Source organism: Myotis davidii, unplaced genomic scaffold (assembly GCF_000327345.1).
Source record: "Myotis davidii unplaced genomic scaffold, ASM32734v1 scaffold38, whole genome shotgun sequence".
Classification (NCBI taxonomy): domain Eukaryota; kingdom Metazoa; phylum Chordata; class Mammalia; order Chiroptera; family Vespertilionidae; genus Myotis; species Myotis davidii.
Genome location: NW_006291383.1, coordinates 5,836,040 through 5,851,195, shown reverse-complemented (window position 1 = coordinate 5,851,195; position 15,156 = coordinate 5,836,040). Strand labels below are relative to the sequence as shown.

At 39.7% G+C, this 15,156-nt stretch overlaps 1 protein-coding gene across 3 annotated transcripts in view; it reads left to right on the top strand.

Moving 5' to 3' along the window:
* PHF20 (PHD finger protein 20) overlaps positions 1-15,156 on the top strand; it is a 132,472-nt gene that overhangs the window by 73,618 nt on the left and 43,698 nt on the right. The gene's annotated exons all lie outside the window — the stretch shown is intronic.

The following is a 15,156-nucleotide window of genomic DNA, read 5'->3' as shown; positions in this document are numbered from 1 at the left end:
CAGGTATGTGCCCTGGGCCTGGAATCGAACCCGAGATACTTTTGTGCTTGGTCTGACACTCCAACCACTGAGCAACACTGGCCAGGGCCCAGAGCTTATTTTGAAGTTTACGTATTTTGTGGGATCTTGGGCTACCTCTTTCCAAGACACACACACACAATATCTATCTTTGTTGGTTAATTTAGCAGTGTCTCTGGTTTGTGTAGAGAATAGAAATAAGGTAAAGTGAGGGTGGGACGGGTGAGTCTTTAGGAAAGGAAAATGGAAAGATTTTATATATTCTTTTGCGTTTTTAGATTGCACAGAGGATTCTCTAGGGAATGATACTGAAACCACTGCCCGTTTTTTAAAATTTGTTTTATTAATTTTTATTGATTTCAGAGAGGAGGAGAAGGAGAGAGAGAGGGATAGAAACATCAATGATGAGAGAGAATCCTTTATCGGCTGTCTCCTACATGCCCCACACTGGCGATTGAGCCAGCAACTGGGGCATATGGCCTGACTGGGAATCGAACCATGACCTCCTGGTTCATAGGTCGACACTCAACCACTGAGTCACGCTGGCCAGGCCCCACTGTCTGTTTTCCAAGAGAATTTTTTAGTAATGATAGAGGTCAGATTACCATGAGCTTGTGCTGGGAGGTATAAATGCAGCATGGAACCTATTACTGAAGTAGGCTCTAAGCTTTTTGCTTTGATGACTTAAAAGCCAGAGGAGACGGAGTTGAAATTGTTCCACTTGGGTAGGCATTTGTTTATGATGTTAAAACAAAAATTAGAATAGATGCCCTGAGAAGTTCATTCAGTTCAGATTATTCTCTAAATGTGGGCCCCAGCCTATTGGGTATTCACAGATAGCCAGGACTATTTGAAAATGGGCTGCAGTCCATCATCATTATTATTTTTTTTAATCCTCACCCAAGGATATTTTCTCCATTGATCTTTGGACAGAATGGGAGGAAGGGAGAGGGGAAGAAAGAGGAGAGAGAGAGAGAGGGAGAGAAACATCGATGTGAGAGAGACACATTGATTGGTTGTCTCCTGCTCATGCCCCAACCCGGGCCAGGGATTGAACATGCAACCGAGGTATAAGTCCTTGAGTGGGAATTGAACCAGAGACCCTTTCATCTGTGGGCCAATGCTCTAACCTTGAGCACCACCCAGGCCCTTTCATTTATTTTAGTCAACAAATATTTAGTAAGTGCCTACTAAGCTCTAGCTTCTAGTCTAAGCTGTCTTATTTGTGAATATTCTACATGAAACACAAAATAAACAAGAGAGAAGATCTAGCAGAAATATAGGTTCAATCAATAATTTTTTAAAAAAGCTAACTCCATGTTAGAAATGACATTTTGCCATGTGGTCTAGATCAGCAATTTTCAACCTTTTTCATTTCATGGCACGCATAAACTAATTACTAAGATCCCGCCACACACCAAAAAATATGTCTTTTGCCAATCTGACAGAAAATTTGTATAATTGATTTCTTCACACCGGATGGCTATTGTTGTGTTGGATGTTGTCATTCTCTTATTTGAGAATCTAAGGTAAAACAGTCAGTGCTACTGACTAAATAGTTTTAAAAATTCTTGTGGCACAGCAGTGTGCTGCTACACACGAGTTGAAAATCACTGGAGTAGATCAATGATTCTAACCCCTGGAGTCTTGATGTGTTGTCAGTTATAAACTAAATAGGAAGTTATTTGTCATTAAAGTATCAAAAGTTATTTACTTTTAAATTAACCAGTAATGTATATAATAGTTTTTTTTCAAATTATTTATTTTTAAATTAACCAGGTCAGATTTAGTGTAATGCTATAGTGGTTTAGCTTTCATGCACTTGAGTAGGTGGGTCATAAGGTTACAGTCATTGTAGTTTGGGAAGTTGTGGTGTCTATGATCTACCATCAGACATATGCTCTGGTGAAAAATTGGTTGAGAATTCATTTTTCCAGGGGTTAGAAATATGAGTGAGATATCTGGACAGTCCCCTTCTATGTTTCTCAGTCCAGAGGAATGAATAAAACTTCAGGAATCAGTAACACAAGAGAGAAAGTAAGATGGTGTCATGAGCAATACTTAGAAGACTGACAATGATAATATCTGTCTGAAAGTTGAACTCAGGACTCACTTGTTGAGCCTTTACTATATGCCCAGGAGCTCTGCTAACTGTTGAGTATACAAAGATGAATGGGTGCTCTTGGTCTTAGTATTCATTAAGTACTATTTGGATATAACTTTGGGAGAGAGATGATATTTAGGTTGATGCTTTGGAGACAGAGGTGGAAGAAGGTAGCACTTGCACAAGGCCTTGAGGGATGAATAGCAGTTAGGCATTTGAAGGTGGACATGGAGCAGCGTCAACAGCATAATCATAGGTTTTTTCTGAGACTGTCAAGTGTGCTTTCTGACTTAATTGCAGGCTTCCTGAAGTGAGTTAAGCTGAGCAGGTAAGTTACTGCCAAACTGAGGTCAGTTGCTTTGAGGAGTTTTTGGAACTACTGAAAATGCAGGATAGGGGAATAGCCCTGAAATGTTCACATAGCTCTCTTGTGTTGATAAGGTTGCTTTAGTCCTATGTAGCTATTCTGTGGCCTTAAGGTATTTTAAAGTATTTTTTTTCTGAATTGTTTGAAAATAGGTTGCAGATTTTTTTACCCTTAAATACTTCGGTGTATATTTCCTGAAAGCAAGGACATTCTTACCCTGGCTGGGTAGCTCAGTCGGTTAGTGCAGCGGTTCTCAACCTGTGGGTTGCGACCCCTTTGGTGGTCGAATGACCCTTTCACAGGGGTCGCCTAAGACCATCCTGCATATCGGATATTTACATTATGATTCATAACAGTAGCAACATTACAGTTATGAAGTAGCAACGAAAATAATTTTATGGTTGGGTCACAACATGAGGAACTGTATTTAAAGGGCCAGAAGGTTGAGAACCACTGGGTTAGTGCATTGTTCTGATATGCTAAGGTTGCGGGTTCAATCCCCAGTCAGGGCTCATACAAGAATCAACCTGTGACTGCAGAAATAAGTAGAACAAATCGATGTTTCTTCCCCCCCTTCCCCCTTTCTCTTCCCTTCCCCTCTCTCTCTTAAGTCAATAAAATAAAAAATGGACAACAGGGGGATGGGAGCATGAGTGTGTGTGCGGGGGGAGGTTGAGGGTTAATGGGGGAGGGGATAAGGACACATTTGTAATACCTTAACTAATAATAAAAAAAAAAATGGAAAAAAAATTAAAGAAGAGGCATTCTCTTATATTACCACAGTGTAATTACCAAAATCAGGACCTTATTTAAACTTGGCCAGTGATTTTACTGTTATCTTTACCTCATTTATGGGAGTGTTCTTATCTTCATTTAGTTACTCTTTTGATAACTTGTTTTTTTTATATATTGATACATTTGAAAAGAAATCCAGAAAAGTACAAGAATAGAAAAACTTAACATTTATGTCTCCTACTGCCCAGAACTATTAGTATTTGGCCATGAGGTCCTTTTGCTGCCCTGCATTGGGTCTGCTTTTTCTGGCCACTTACTACCTCTCCAACTTCATCTTTCCTCATTCTCCTTCTTACTGATTCTGCCCCAGCCACATAGCCTCCTTGCCATTCTGCAAGTACAGTAGTTACACTCTCACCTTTTATTCAGCACACTTTTATTGAATTCCTCTTCTTCCCAACCAGAGCAAATAGATCCGTTGGAAGAGTAATTTCATCAGCTAGGTAGTTAGTAATATTTAATTCATTGGCTCATTCAACAATTACTTGAGCAGCGTTTCTTATATACTAGAACTTTGAGGGGGGGAGAGGAAAGCTGGAGGGGGTTAGGAAAACACACAAAATGAATAACTCATCTCCTTGACACCAAGGAGGCACTTATAAGACTGGATTGTCCTTGGTACTTCTAGTTGGTAAATGGTGAATAGCATTATTGGTTGTTCATTGCCCAGCTAAAATATTTCTAATCTGCCATAATGTTGACAACTATTTTTTCCAAACAAAATTTCAAGTTAGCCCTATTTTTTGATGCTGTGATTCTTTTTCCAAGATTTCTGTTGGATATGGAAATTTAAAACTCAATATAAATGGCCAGATAAAGAATGTTTTGAAAATGTAAAAAAGTACTTTAATATGTTTTCTAAGGTTTTAAAGGGAAATCACTCGTTTCTCATTAATTTTCATCATTGAAAAACATAATAGAATTTAAGGTCATCCCACACTATGTGTATGTAGTATGGCCATCATTTTTGAGTCATAAGACAACAATGAAAGATTTTGTTTAATGTTAATTTTAAAAAATATTTTTTGTATTGATTTCAGAGAGGAAGGGAGAGGGAGAGAGAGATAGGAACATCAATGATGAGAGAGAATCATTGGTCGGCTGCCTCCTGCACGCCCCACACGGGAGCAATCCCGCAACCTGCGCATGTGCTCTTGGCTGGAATCGAAACCTGGGACCCTTTAGTCCCCAGGCCGATGCTCTATCCACTGAGTTAAACCGGCTAGGCCGGGCAATACTAATTCTTTATAAGTACTAGTTCTTGATGAATTTTCACAACTACTCTCTGAATTAAGGCTTCTGGGACCTCTATTTTATTTTATTTATTTTTTGTGCCCTCCTCTTCCTCCAGGACTCTTATTTATTTTTTTGTGCCTCCTCCTTTTTGTGCCTCCTCCTCCCCCTGCCCCCCCTCCCCATTTATTACTGAGAGGAATACAGATGCCCCCCTTTTTGGGACCCCTAAAGGGTCATTTTGCTGTTTGTTTTTTTCTATAAATTTCAAAGCCAGTACATGCTAGGAAAAATTAAAACCAACTGCAAGAAAAAAGAAAGTCCCCCCTTTATAGCCCTCTCACCCTAGAACTATATTACAATTTGGAGTGTGATTTTCCATCCTTCTAGGTATGGTTCTGTGCATGTATCAACACACTTACAGCTTTTAAAAAACACAATAATAGACTCATATTCTTACATTACTCAGTGGCTTGCCATTTTCATTTATGTTATTCTTCCATGTTAGTTCATAACTTCTTTCACAATTGCATGTAATTTATTTTATTGTGTGGTATTCCAAAAATGTATTTAACTTAACTATCCTCTGCTGAAAGACATTTAAGTTATTTCTAATTTTTCACTATTAAGTCTCCCTTATTTATAGGCAAAGAGCCTAATATTTACCAAGGAGTGACTTAGCCAGAGTTGTACCCTTCCTAGATAGCGGGTGTGGTGATGCATGGTCTCTGACCCCCACATCCCAAATGAGTGCCTAATGCCATCTGATGAGATGCTGGGTGCTGTGTAAATCAAGTTCCTGCGTGAGGGAATTGTATAGTATGTAATGCTCTTGGGGAAGTTGTACAGCATGTGATATCCTCCCACTGCTCTTTGAAGCAGTGTGTCCACTCTGAGTAAGAAGCTTATTAGTAGGGTGGCCAGTCTTGAAGAGCAGTGTGTGGTACAAGTGATGTCAGCTCCAGACATGATGCTGTCTTTGAAATTCTTTCATTTGAGGAGGGGAGGAATTTTTAAATTTGATCTGGAAAGTGAATGGTGTTACTGGTGTTCCTTTTGGAACAGGGCTTAGTGATGAGTACAGGATGATCCAAAAAGATTGCTGAGAGAGAGGGGCGGTTATTGAAAACTCATTCACCAGGAATGTGTTATGTAAGTAAGCAGGAAGGAGGGCAGTATCATCATCAGGAACATCTAGCAAGGCCCCTTGAGGCCAGGATACTGCTGTATTAGTCATTGTTTAGTAATTTCTGTCCTGAGCTGGTGCCAGTCTTGAAATTTCTAACCTGTGATGGAGTCATGATTGAGAAATCAGTATGAAGGAGGTTCTTGGGCAGCAGGAGGAGGAGCTGGGGAAGGCAAGTCTAGTCCAAAGCAGGAGAGGATTAACTGCTCCAAAAGCAGCTCTGGCATTTGGGGCAGCTTTGCCATCTCGTGGAATGAATGCTCAGTGATTTTTGTGAGGGCTTAATGCAGAGATTTGCAGTCCAGGGGATAGGCTTGGCAAATCGCTTTCCTTCTATTTACATATTCTGTGGCCTCAAATTTTTTCCTGCATGTATGTTTTCCCTGCATATACTTTTAAGAAGTTTTTACTTAGAAATAATTTCAGATATATCAAAGTTGTAAGCATAGCACAGAGAATCCCTGCATACTTTGGGGATACTGAGGTTGGTTACAGGCCACTATAGTAAAGCAAGTCAAGCAATAAAGGGAGTTGTAATCTTCTTGTGGAGAATCTTGCCTTCAGTTTGTGAGAAACACAACACTCTCGAAACTGAATAAAGCAAAGCTCAGTAAGACGAGGTATGTGTCTATATATCCTCAATCAAATTCCCTACTTGTTACTAATTTACCATGTTTGCTTTATTATCATTTTTGTTTTTTTCTTCCCACTTAAAAAAAAAGTCTTTATTGTTGAAAGTATTACATATGTCCCCTTTCCCCCCATTGACCTCTTCTAGCCTGCCCCTGCCCCAGGCCTTTACCACCCTATCCTGTTCTGAATTGTTCACAAACAAGTTGCAGACCTTTACCCCTGAATACCTTAGTACATATTTCCTAAAAAATAAGAATGTCCTCTTACATTACCACCATATAATTATCAAAATCAGGACCTTGTTCCAACTTTATCAATTGTCACAATAATGCCCTTTATAGCAGAAGTGGGAAAAACATTTATTTTTCTTCTGGTCAGGATCTAATCCTGGATGACACATTGTATTTAATTGTCATTTTTTAAAGTCTCCTTTTATCTGAAACAATTCTTCAGTCTTTCATGACCTTGACATTTCTGAAGAATATGCTGTTCCTTAATTTGGGATTTTCTGATTTATCCTCATGATTAGGTTTAGGTCAGCGGTTGCCAACCAGTGGCCCAAGAGGTCCGAAAGGTTGGCAACTGCTGGTTTAAGGAAACGTTTGGAGCAGCAGTCGACAACCGGTGGTCCGCAGACCACTGGTGGTCTGTGAGGTCCAAAAGGTTGACGACCGCTAGTTTAGGTTATTCACTTGCAGCAGGATACCATGTAAGTAACATGTCCTTTTCAAGTGTGTTGTATCAGGAGGCACATGGTATCTGTTTGTCCTATTTATTGGTGATGTTAACCTTGATCACTTGTGTAAAGTAGTAGGTATACAGGTTTCTCTACTATAAATCTATTATTTTTTCCTTTACAGTTAAAATTTTTCTTTGAGACTTTGTAAATATCTCCTTTCTTTATTAAATGTTCACCTACTATTTTAGCATTTATTGGTATTTCTTGCTTGAAACAACTTTAACTGTGATGGCTGCCACATGGTGATTTCCAACTCTCATCATTACTTCTACATTTATTAGTTTGTAGTGTATTGCAAGGAAGAGCTTTCCCTTCTTTTTTATTTGTTGTATTTATTAATATCCACACGGACTGTTAGATTCTTACTTTGTTCTATGGGCTATCATTCTATCATTACTTATTTTAATAACCCATATTGCCTTATATTTGGCCAGTGGGAACCCTTCAAACTTGTTCCTGTTTCTTCTCTTCTTTGAGCATTTATTTTCTTGCATAACAAGTTGTTTAAAACTCATCTTGTAACTTATCCAACCCTGGATTCAGCTATTTCTCCAAGAAGTTCTGTTTCTTTTAAATGAAGAATTTTGAAACCAAGATCTGGGCGCTGTGTGTGTGCTCATTGTTCCTAGGGTAAACAGAGAAAATGTGCAAGTTCCTCTTTATCATCTGCCTTCCTAGCCCAAGCCTCTCTCCAGAGGTAACCAATATCAACAGTTAGATTTCTATCCTTCTGGTTTCCTTTCTGTGCATTTTTATATCTTTCTCTCCTCTCACTGCGCCCCCCACCCCCCCCAACCACCCATGGAGTTGTATACTGGGCAACTTCCTGTTTTCACTTAATATATCTTGAGATCACTCATATCAGTAAGTACAGAGTTACTTCATTCTTTTAAGTGGCTGATTAGAATTACATAATTCCGACTTCTCAATTTTTTTTAACTGCTTCTCTGTGAACATTTTTGGATTATTTTCCTTTTTAAAAAAATATTTTTATTGATTTTAGAGAGGAAGGGAGAGGGAGAGAGGGATAGAAACATCAATGAGAGAGTCACGTCCACTACTGAGGATCGAGCCCGCAACCCAGGCATGTGCTCTTGACCGGAATCGAACCGGAACCCTTCATTCCATAGGCCAGCTAGGGCTGGATTATTTTCTTTAAGCATTTGACTGGACTTGCTGTGAATATTTAAATCTGTTCATGTTTTTCATTTATTGCTTTTGTTATTTCAAAGCTGAGAAAGTTATTCCTTCACAGACCTGAAAAATGTTTTATTCATTATAGTATTTGAAGTACATGTCAAAACAGTTTTAACTACTGGGTTCACATGGTATCATTGCTGACTAGAATACCAACTGTATTAGAGGTTAGTGTTGAGCGAACACAAAACAGTGAGAAGTGGCCCTTATCCTCTGGCTGGAGAAGTGACAAATAATAGGATCCAAGAGCATATCCAAGGTGTTAAAGATGGGGTGCAGCAGATAAGTCATTTGTGCCAAGAGTTGATGGCATGTGATCCCTGAGAGCCAGGGCCACCTGGATGCCTTTCTGCATGTGGAGTGAGCTGGGTCTGGATGGACGTGAAGACTTGGCTGAGCCAGGGAAGAATGGCAGGGAGAGGGCACAGCATGAGCAGAACTATGAGCTGTGGGAATATGAAGCAGTTGCTGGGGCTAGCAATGGGCTAGAGCAGATGCTGAGGCCTGATTGTGGATTAATGGGAGATGAGTTTAGAAAGCAAGACGGTACTTCGATTGATATGGGATTAGAATGCAGACAGAGTATTACCAATCAGACTGAATATCACCATCATAGTTATCTAATTGTGAGGTTTTGAGGTACTAGCAATGAATATACAAAAAAGGGTGTGTGTATAAATAGGACATTTATTTGTAAGCCAAATTTCAAGAAACATAGTTTAAAAACCCTTTTTAGTATAAAAGTAATGTATGCTTATTGGAAAGGGGAAAATATAAAGCATTACCCAAGTATATAGAAAATGAGAGGGCTTCCAATCCTACTGTTAAGATTGAAGGGCCGGAACGACCGGTCAATAGTTGCTATGATGAGCACTAATTACCAGGGGGCAGACACTCAATGCAGGAGCTGCCCCCTGGTGGTCAGTGTGTTTCCATAGCCAACCTTCCATGGTGCCCCTCCCCCCTCTCGCCCCCCTGCTGGCCAACCTTCCTCAGCCCTCCCAACCCCCACCCCCACCGCCCTCCCGTGGCCCCTCCCCCCAGCTAGCCAACCTCCTGCAGTCCCTCCCCCCTACCGGCTGGTCCCCCAGATAGGCCTCAATCTTCGGCCAGGCCAAGTGACCCCACCCATGCATGAATTCGTGCACTGGGCCTCTAGTTTAACAATATTACAGTAAGTATAATGGCTTAAAACATTTATTTTCTCAGTTTCTATGGGTGAGGAGATCAGACACAGCTTAACTGGATCCTCTGCAAGGCTGTAATCAAGGGGTTGGCCAGGGCTGTGTTCTCATATGAAAATTCTGTTGCGGAAAGATCTGCTTCCAGGCTCACATGGTTGTTGGCAGCATTCAGTTGCTTGCAGGAAGTCAGACTGAGGGCTACAGTTTTTTGCTGGCACTCTCAATTCCTTGTCACATGGGCCTCTTCATAGAATAACTCACAACAAAACAGCTTGTTTCATCCAGTTAGCAAGAAAGTGTATACCTATTAGTAAGATGGATGCTACAATCTTACATAACAATCATGAAAGTGGCATACTGTCACCGTTGCCTTATTTTATTAGAGGCAAGCTACCAGTCAGTCCTTCCTACACTCAGAGTGAGGGGATTTATACCTGGATGTGAATACCAAAAGGCAGGGATTATTAGGAGACATAGTCTATCCTCCACAGTCACCACCAAAAAAAGCAAAACTAAAAGGGAAGAAAACATTTATCAGGGTTACTATTCTTAAAATGAAATTTAAACCTGTGTATTACCTTTCTCTGTATAGTAGTAATTTGGAATAAAAAAGAGCAAAGGGTGATTGTTTGGATTTTGGGCCTGGGAGCGAGAGAGAGCTCTATGTATTGCCAAACAAAAATATGTTAAATATGAGGAAGAATTCAGAGCATTTAAATGGTAATACTGTAAGCATTTGCAAATATTGATTTCCATATTGCTTTCTAAAACAGGAATAAATTGTTTTCTACTCCAAGAGTAATTTGATTACCCCTAGTTTTTGAACCAGGCTTCCATAAGAATTTAACATCTGTATTTTCTGCCCTGTGTCCTAGTAACTGCTTCCATGTTGACAAGGACCATAGTATCTCAAAAGTGGATGATGTCCCTTAACTGGTGCCACCAGTGACACACGTTCCAAATGAACTTCCTCCCCTTGAGAAATACATACCTGTGAGTGACACTCTGGACTTACATATACAGTGGCCAGCAGGCCCTTTTGGCAGCCAGTGGCTCTCCCATTTTCTTGACTATGCTTCCATCACTCTGTTTGTTTTGTCACAGGAACACCTTTCTGGGGAGGAGCATAATATGAAAATGTAAAAGAATTTTGTTGCTTTTTCTACTGTGAAAATAATATGGCCATTATAAACACATTGGAAAACATGGAGAAGTAGAGTTCTCTGGGGTCTCTTTTATAAGGGTACTAATCCCATTTATAACCTAATCACCTTTCAAAAGGCCCTTCTCCAAATACCATATTTGGGATTAGGCTTCAACATATAAATTTTGGGAATTATAGTATTATCATACCAGGTATATATTTCAGTAGATAGTTTGACCACATCTCTCTTGAAATCTATCTGTATACAAGGAGAAAATAGATATATGAATGTGTTGATGATCTGCATAGGTGAAATTGAATTGGCTCAGGCAACTCTGTCCGCAGTGTCGATTAATTGATTAGTGTCAGCCTAAAGTCTATTCCAAAGGCAGTCCTCAGCTTTGTCCTGCTGGATCTTTATCAACAACTTGGCAAAACACCTAAGAATGTTTGGGATTACAGAATCAAGAGTTATAAAATTATTGGAATAAAATAATCGGATGGAGTTAAATACGGGTAAATATAACTTCTAATATATAGTTTGACAAAACTATTTGGGGAACATGGAAATACACTTTAATTCATGTTTTAAAAAGACAACACCAAGTTCAGAGTTTTATGGCCTAAGCTTGGTACTCCTTAGCATTGTATAATGTAATTATTATTATTTTTTAATCTTTGGCTGCATTTGTAAAAGTAAAATGTCCTAAAAGGTGGGATTATAATCTCACTGGTTTATAGCGGGTTTTGGATTTCACATTTTTAGAAGAATGTAGACAAAACTGAGTGCTTACTAGGATGATGTGTCTCCCAGCCAGAGTTTGTGAGTGCTGGTCAGAGGGATGTTTTATTTGGTTGGTAATTATAATTATCAGTTTTGTCTACATTCTTCTAAAAATGTGAAGTCCAATACCCGCTATAAACCAGTGAGATTATAATCCCCACCTTTTAGGACATTTCACTTTTACAAATGCAGCCAAAGATTAAAAAATAATAATAATCACATTATACAATGTTTCCAGCTATGTTCCATAAATGACAAACTTATTTTCTAAGATGTATTTTATATTAGAAACTAGAGGCCTGGTGCACGAAATTGTACACAGGTGGGGTCCCTCAGCCTGGCCCATGACCAGGGCCGATTGGGGCCTTCTCGCCCAGTCCCAATTGGGGCTGATCCCCAGGGGGAGGAACTGCAGGAGGTTGGCCAGCTGCAGGAGGTTGGCTGTGGGAGCGCACTGACCACCATGGGGTAGCTCCTGCATTGAGCGTTTGCCCCCTGATGGTTAGTGCGCCTCATAGCTACTGGTGGACCAGTTGTTCAGTTGACCGGTCGTAACGGTCTCTTAGGCTTTTATATATATAGATGGTCTGCTTTGGGCCAAGTACATGCTAACTATAGCCCTCTCTCTAGCTCTTTGAAATAGGTGTTGTTATTACCTTTATAGATCAGAAACTGAATAATCAGAATATTTAAAAAATGTACACAGCTTATTTATACAACCAATGAAGGGTAAAGTTGACTTTAAAATTGGCCATTTCCATTATATAGCATACTGCATCTGGCATGAGCATGCACTGAAGGTGGGAGTGGTAGTGACTTCTGTTCTTCTGCCTATGAGCAGGTTAATTCCTGAAAGGCTATTCATAAGTTACATTCGTTCATAACCCCAAAATAGTACTCTGTAGTAATAAGACACTGAAATGCCAGATATTTTTCTAGGATCTTTGCATGTAATTTATTTAATTCTCACAACTCAGTGAAATTATCATTATTATCTCCATCCTGCACATGAGGAAACGGAGGGAGGAGTAAGTAGAAGACTCAGGATTTGAACCAGGTTGTCCAGCTGCAGAGCCCACTTTTTAAAAAATTCTCACCCGAGAATATTTTTCCCATTGATTTTCAGACAGAGTGGAGGGTGGGGTGGGGGGAGAAAGAGAAAGAAAGAACATGGATATGAGAGAGACACATCGATTGGTTGCCTCCTGTAAGCACCCCAACCAGGGATGGAGAGTGAACCTGCAACTGAGGTATGTGCTCTTGACCAGAAATCGAACCCCCAACCCTTCAGTCTTTGGGCTGACGCTCTAACCACTGACCATATGTTATTATTGATTTCAGAGAGGAAGGGAGAAGGAGAGAGAGATAGAAACATCAATGATGAGAGAGAATCATTGATCGGGTGCCTCCTGCATGCCAGAGAGGAAGGGAGAGGGATAGAGAGATAGAAGCTGAGAAACATCGATCAGCTGCCTCCTACACGTTCCCTACTGGGGATCGAGCCACAACCTGGGCATGTGCCCTGACTGGAATCAAACCAGGGGCCTCTTGGTTCCTGGATTGAAGCTCAACCACTGAGCAGTAACTTTTTATAAAATTGGTTCAAAGTTCTTATTTTCAACTCTTTTCATATATAGACTTTAACATTTTAATTTAAAAATTATTTTATTTACATATAATTGGTATATTATTAGTTTAGGTGTTGAATATTGTGATTTGACATTTTATGCCTTGCAATGTGATCATTCCACTAATTCTAGTAATCATCTGTCACCGCAAACCTAAGACTATATTATAGGCTATATTCTCCTTTACCTTTTACACTCATCCCCATCTTCTTCCCTCTGGCAATTATCCCTTTGATCTCTGTTTCTCTGTGGCTGTTTTTTTTTTTTTTTTTAAGATTTGTATTAAGTGAAACTACAGTATTTATCTTCCCACTGACTTATTTCACTTGGCATAATACCCTCTAGGTCCATCCATCCATGTCATTGCAAATAGTAAGATTTCATTCTTTATTGTGTAATATTTCATTGTTTATATATACCACATCTACTTTATCCATTCATTATATTGATGGACACCTAGGTTGCTTCCATATCTTGGCTGTTGCTGCAGTGAAAATAGGGGTGCATATATCTTTTGAAATTAGGGTTTTTTCATTTTATTCAGATAAATACCCAAATGTGGAATTGCTGGGTTGTATGGTAGATCTATTTTTAGTATTTTGAGGAACTTTATACTGTTTTCCATAGTGGCTGCACTAATTTGCAGTCCTATTAACAGTACACAAGGGTTCCCTTTTCTCCACATCCTTGCCAAAACATTATTTGTTGATTTTTTTTTTTAATGACAGCCATTCTTTCTAGTGGGAGGTGTTATCATTTGCATTTCCCTGATGATCAGTGATGTTGAGCATCTTTTCATATGTCTGTTGGCCATCTGTATGTCTTCTTTGGAGAAATGTCTTTCTTTTCATGTCCTCTCTTCACTTTTGGATTGGATTGTTTATTTTTTGATATTGAGTTATATGAGTTCCTTATATAGTTTGGATATCAACCCCTTATTGGATATATCATTTACAAATATATTCTTCTATTTAGTAGATCCTCTTTTTGTTTTGTTGATTGTTTCCTTTGCTGAGGAGAAACTTTGTATTTCATGAAGTTCCATTTGATTATTTTTGCCTTTGTTTTTCTTTTTTGGGGGGACATAGCCAGAAACATATTACTCAAGACTGATGTCAAATAGTTTGCTCCTATGTTTTCTTCTAGGAGTTTTATGGTTTCAGGCCTTACATTTAAGTCTAATCCATTTTGAGTTTATTTTTGTATCTATATATATAAAAGCCTAAGTGACCATTACGACTGGTTGACCGGTCGCTATGATGTGCACTGACCACCAGGGGACAGACACTCAATGCAGGAACTGCCCCCTAGTGATCAGTGAGCTCCCACAGCGGGAGTGCCACTAAGCCAGAAGCTGGGCTCATTGCTGGCGAGTGCAGCTCTGGCAGCAGGAGCCTCTCCTGCCTCCACGGCGGTGCTACTGAGTGGTGGTGGCGGTTGGCACAGTGGGGCCATGATGAGCGGGAGTGGCATGGTGCCTGGCCCTGGCTTGGTCTCCTCCCCAGCCGCCTGCCACTTGGCACACTGCTACATCCCTCAGGGGATGTCAGACTGCCGGTTTAGGTTCGGCCTGCGGGTATCAGGCCTAAACTGGCTGTCCGACATCCCCCTACGGGTCCTGGATTGCTAGAGGCCTCTAGTATGGTATAAGAGAGTGGTCCAGTTTCTTTCTTTTTTTATGTATCTGTCCAGATTTCCCAGCACCACTTGCTGAAGATCATTTTCAATTCTTAAAATTTTCTTAAATTCAAAGATGTTTGTATTTTAGCATTCTTTTTTTTAAAGCATTCTTCTTTTGCATTATTAAGTAAGTTTTCACAAATGCAGGCTTCAAATGCAAGTCAAAGGATGGTTGCATTTACTTGAACTTGACTGCTCTAGTCCTCAGGTGGGGCAGTCAGTAATGTTCTCTGATCTCAGACCTTAACTTTGTTTCCATAGTGGTAAATGGAGCTGTCTGGAATAATTTTTTAAATACTGTCAAATAGAAAAGGAATTATTAGGCTGGCCTATATGAAATGGCCAATATTAGCCTTTTTTTTTTTTAGTATATTACCCTTTTATTGTATAGATCAGGGGTCCTCTTTTAAGAACCCATTGTGGACCTCGAGTCAAAAAGTTTGCCCACCCCTGGACTAGAATCT